This window comes from Sparus aurata, chromosome 22 (genome assembly GCF_900880675.1).
Source record: "Sparus aurata chromosome 22, fSpaAur1.1, whole genome shotgun sequence".
In the NCBI taxonomy this organism is placed as follows: Eukaryota; Metazoa; Chordata; class Actinopteri; order Spariformes; family Sparidae; genus Sparus; species Sparus aurata.
In genome coordinates, this window is record NC_044208.1 from 20,965,810 (window position 1) to 20,971,929 (window position 6,120).

Genomic DNA, 6,120 nt, shown 5'->3' on the forward strand with positions numbered 1-6,120 from the left:
CACTGCACAAATGTGTATATTATCAGTGGACATGAAGTTAAAGAGGTGTAACTTTTTTTGCCAGAACAAGTAAAAGTTTGACAGATTCTATTAACAGACATCAGTCACTTCTGAGTCTGTGTCCAGAATGAAAATTGAGGGTTACTCACACAATAGAGAAAGTGTCTTTTTAATGTGATTGCTGGTGGAGGGATTGAGAGTCACACTGATGCAGATTGATTGTAGCGTTCTTTCTTCAGACTGAGGACAAATGCCGCAGTGGGTGATTAAATCCAGGCCCTTCGCTTGGACGCTTCTGGGGCGGATTTTCCGAGAGCAAGGGACTTGGCGCCGGGGATCCTGTGTATTTTCCATCCTGATCTCTGCTTGGCAAAGCCCTAAATAATAAAGCTCTTTTTACTGAGCTGCCCGGGGTTCCCTGTGTACAAACACAAGCCCTGCCCCCCCCCCCCCCCCCCCCCCCCCCCCAACCTCTGCTGTTTTAACACGACCCGCCACCGTGGGGGTTTACCTCACACCCTACTAAGCTCCCGTCCTGCAGTTGTCTGAAAGTCGGCCCCCGCTCTGCCACAGACTCATACACACACTGGTGTCGAGCCAATGTGGTCTTGAGGTAATTTTACTGGGACCAGAGTGCACAATGCGAGGCTTGATTGGTGAATACGGGAACAACTAACTAACATCGAAAACCAAAACTTGAGTAAAAAAAAAGAAAAAGTCATGGAAAAAGCTCAAAAAGTGAAGGAGTGACGCTCATTTAGGGGGTTTTCATCGTTCGTGCACACTGTACCTATACCTCTCTGCCATTCCACATATGTTTTTGTGTTTCGACTGTTATTTTTAATTGCATCATGGAGTGCAGCGGGGTGTGAGTCCAGTACGATCACGGAAATGTGGCGAGCGGTGATGAAACGTCCATTCATGCGGACACGCATGGATGTGTGTTTATTTAACTATTGTGCAGGTTAATCTGGGTCCTCAAAGCCTGGTGCTGTGTGTTAGTGCCAAGGCTCACAAACCTTCCGCGCTCTGATCAGCCTGCCAGCTTTGAAACCTGAGGCCTCCAGAGAAACCTCCTCCGAAAAGAAAGACAGCCACGACCTGGGCCACTCCTGCTCAGAAGACGAATTTAAAGGTAAATCAAGGTAAATAAATGAAAATGGATACCTTGCTTTTCATTTAAAAGAAATGTTCCGTATGTTCCACAGTACTGTTGGTCATTACAATGTGTCCCTCTGGTAGCACCTTTACCTCCACATGCCCATAAACATAGGACATTTAATGGAAATCCAGTCTCCGAGCGACTGTGTAGGCGGAGGACTGCGCTCTGAGAGCCAAAACAGTAGCTCTACAGCAGGGGAAAAATTAAGTGATTTTTCCATTTTTACCGGCTGAGCCATTTTTCCCTGTGAACAATAAAACGAGAACAACACATAAGCCTCAGGGGAACACTGGAAGGAATTAGTCCCCAAGTAGCAGTAGCTAATCAACACGACCACAACACACATCGCGACGCCCTTTCTGCGCTAACCGAAACTGAAGGCGAACGTGGCACCCAAAGTTCTCTGTGCTGTCATCATGGTAGACCACATGAAGCGCACCATGACATAAAGTTATTCCAAAATCTCAGATAATTAAAGACGAGGGACGTTTAACGACCTCGCGAGAGAAAAGATTTAATGAAGGTCAAAGTAGTTTTGACGAGGGCAGTCTTCATAAAAATACGAAACATCTTTATGAGGCTGACGTGCGATTTACAGGAAGCTCTGCCGGTTTGTGCACCAGAAAAGGACAGTTGTCTTCCTCCTGTCGACCTTTTCCCGATCTTTTATCATTTTCTGACCCACCTCAAATATCAAAAGCACCAAACAGACAAATATGAAATCCTGGAGGAGGCCACACACGGACACACGTTGAAAAAAAAAAACAACAACAACAAAAAAAACGGCTGAAATATGAAAATTTCTTTATCTTCCCTGCGGAGTGGGGAGGAAGAAAACACTGGTACCAAGCACAGCTCCTCGGGCGCCGAGCCAGCGCTGAATATCAAGATTCAGTTTACAGTTTGACTTCATAGCAGCACCTCCCTTCTCTGCACTCCATCTGTGAGTGAGTTATATTCCTCCAGAATGTGCATGGATGAGGTGCCGGTTCAGCGGCCTCTCCAAAATACACCGAGCGGCCATCTGCGTATGACACAGTCCTCGCCGCACCTACTTGTGTTTCACTCTCAGCCCTAGTAATACTTTCATCTCCTCGCTTTCAAGTATTTTGTTCTGCGCAGTTGTTTTTTGATATCCTCCTTGTCAGCTGGACCCTCTCTCTCCCGTTTCTGTTTTCCTCATCGCTTATAATGCTGCGAGGCTTTATCTCTTTCTCTTATTCCCGCCTGCGCGTCTGCGCTCTTTACTACTGTGTGCAGTACGTGGCCAGCGCCATCAATCTCCGTTGCTGTTTGAACAGTCAACACAAACAGAAGGCCCCGCGTCACGCTGGGTTTCGCGTCAGCCTCCTCCCTCCCCACATTTCTGCTTCCAGTTCATGCTTTATGGCTCTGATGGCTATCTGCACTCCTACACTGACTAGTGTTGTTGTTGGCCAATTGATGGTTAATTTGTGGTTTATGAGTGATTGTGAGAAGGCCCTACAATCTAGTCTCGTGGCCATTGTTTCTGCAAACCACGGATATGCAAACTTTGTATGTATCCAGTGGCGGACTCAGGATGTTCGAGGGGCAGGGGTGAGGAAAATAAAAAGGGCACCACATGTATGCAGTAGGGGGGGCACCAGCACATAGAAAGTCTTGATATATGTGCTTTTTTGCACACTGGGGGGCACCGTATCTTGTTTAATCTATCATTGGGTGCTTTGGGTGCTAGGGTGCTATCTAAGAGTGCACGTTTGCTGTGTTTTTCTGATAATGGTCCCACCAGAGGGGTTGATCGCCCCCTGCACCACTCTGTGCACCACCAGTGTACGTATCATATAAAAATTTCTACAACATGTGTCATGTTACATTGAGATTACGTGTATGTGAGCTGACTTTCTTATCAGGACGGGGAGGGTGTGCCAAGGGATCCGAGAGATAGGCAAGATGGCTGCCAAGCATGAAACCACTGTTTCAGATCACTGTCGCTTCCCGTCTCAAACGACAAAACCAGGAGGTTTGAGCGACCATCAGGGCATTTCGTAGCTTTCTTTGTGGCAGCAAAACAAGGTATTTTGGTAAGATGTTGTCAGGAAAATTTTCCAGCTGTGTTTGTAGGAACAAAACGGGTATTTTCAGCCAAAACATGACCTTCTCCTAACTCTGACCAAGTGTTTTTGTTTGTGCCGAAACCTTACCAGCATGTCCACATTCAGTGCCAACATTTATTCTGGCGACGCAGTCGGACACAAACAACATACGACTGATTGCACAATGCTGTCTCCCTCCCCATCTCCATACAAACTAAATATAGTGATTGGGATTTTAGCCGTGTACTTTTTGGGTTTGTGGGTGCAGGATGGGTCATTGTGTGGATGGTGGATAGCATCTGTGACGTGCCAGCAGGCAGATATGATCTGCCGCCCTCAGGGCAATGACGTGTGTGACCATCATGCCACAGCGTTAAAGAATAGATCATAATGTGGTGAATCCTCACAGAGGATTATTCAGTGTTGGTGCTCACGGCCTGGAAGCCATGAGATTGAGGTACACCATCAGCCATCCTGTGGTCATTCTGGTCATACTGGTGATCTGCAACATTACCATTCCTGCAAGGATGTATGGAGAGGACGATGATATACATATAGTGTTAGAGCATAGTGTGACATTCCATACAGTTTACACAGAGTTTGGCATTTTAGGAACACCTTCTTATTGACTTATTGCCCAGAGTTTAAAAAAAAAGATTGATATTACTATGTGGAACCTGAGGAAAGGTGTGATAACCTTAGTTTAGCTTATTTTAGCTTGTCTGAGCTTAGCTAAGTTTAGTTGAGCTTAGTGTAAGACTGGTGGGGGAACTGGGTAGGCAGAACAAAAAGGAGTGCAAAAATGAAAATTTTTCAGGCATTTAAATCCCACTAGGAGTCTCTCAATCAAAACAAAACTGACTAAAACATGTGAGTAGCACAGGATCATGGGATTCATGTTCAATTTAATTGAATCTTTAATTAAACAACCCCTGCTGCCAAGGAAAAGGACAAGGTAATATTTTAAGTTTTATTCACGCTACATTTAGTCATGTTCCTCAGTGTCAGACACATCATCCTGGAAGTTATAGTGAAAGTTGAACCCAATGAATCACAGTTACCTTGAATAAAATTACATGTCCACAACTCAGAAAGTTTAGTTGTTAGTTGTTCAGAAATCTGTGCAGAAATTTGTGAAATTATTTTTGCAGGTCTTTAAATCAGCGCTTTGATTTCAACAGGTCGAGGAGGTTAAGTTTCAACCCGTATTTATGTGTTTGTTGGTTTGTCAGCAGGATTACACAAAAACTACAGAAGAGATTTCCAAGAAACTTTGATGGAGGACGGATCTCGGCCCAAAATAGACCCCATTAACTTTTAGTGAAGATCCAGATAAAGGGAACAATTCCAGGAATTCACTTTACTTTAACATTGCAAGACAGGGTGTTTTTTTGACATGAATTCCTCAGGGAATGTAACATGCAGCTTGATGTAAAAAAAAGATGTATTTATCAGACTGTCTGGCCTTGGCGGAGGTATGTGCTCTACTGTGTGCCTTTCTAGTTTTATATACAAACAGGTTTTCAGTTGGATTTCTAGGAAACACATCATCTTGTGCAGTGAATCATAGATGAATTCATACGATTAATTTGCATAAACGAGCCATCTACTGAAACAAATGTTAGGAAGTCAGAAATGAAATCCTCATCCTACGCAGACCTGATTTTATCTGCACTAAGGGACACTAGTTGGGTTGTAAACCGCAAAAAAATAAAAAAATTAAAAAAATAAAAGAATCAGGGAGCCAGAGAAATGACAACAAACAAGCAAAAGCTCTTAGTAACATCCAAGTGACCTAACGTTTTTTGCATGTACAGTAAGTTCTTCCAAGCGGCTCTGAAATGTCATATGTATACAAGGGGCCTTATTCAAACAGCCATCTCTACATGTGGGTGGGCAGGCCGTCACTGAGCCTGAGCTCACGCCCTGCTCGTCCTCGTCCTTCGGCGACCTTCCTGTCTACAGTTCATATATTCCACATTAATGAAATGTCATAAAAAGAAGGGAAGCTGTTGTTGGGTATAAATAGTGTTGACACAACAAATGACTAAAAAAGGGGCAGTGTTGCTTGGGAATGATGTCAGCCTGTCACAGAAATCTCTCCCTCTGTCAAATTTCAATGTTCTCATTTTCTTACTTTTTTTTCCAGAACTACAGTGCTAAAATAATAAAAGTAGCATTTTAAAGATGGTCTGATTGGTTCACTGGCAGAGGCCGCTGTGAAGCTGTTAGAACGAGGTTAGATAAGAGTAAAGAGAGTCAGGGTTTTATGTCATCCTCTCAGCTGGATTTTGCATCAATGGATAGTATTTCCACAGATCTATGTGATAATGAACCCGAGGTACTGGGAGAAAAACTTCTGACAGAGACTTTAACAACCAATCTATGCCAGGGATCAGTCATTAGCTAACTAGAGAACAATGAGATCATCAGAGAATCAGTCAAATGGGAGCTGCTCTCCGAGTACTGGCCTCAAGTCAGGATGATCTCATAACGGAGCCGCTCAGAGGCAAATTTATCTCTATTTATGCCAGTGAGATGTTAAATGTGGTCATCTATTCAGACTTTAGATCAGCAGATCTCAGCTTTGCTCAGGCGCCTCCGTGGCCTGAAGTCGATTACAGAGCAATTAACAATACACCGAGAGCAGAGACTATATCAACAATGGTGTTTTAAATTATGTTTCTCGCTCTCCTCCTCACTTGAATCCTTCTGGGCCTTCTGGTTCATTTGAGGTGCGTATGTGTAACAATGCTGCCACCGTGTGGCCAGCAGAGGAACTCACAGTCCTGTATTCATTTATCTATCCATTTATGTATTGTTTAAATAAAATGATGACAACCATAATCTAAAAAAAATGACAAATTAATATCTTGTTAATAA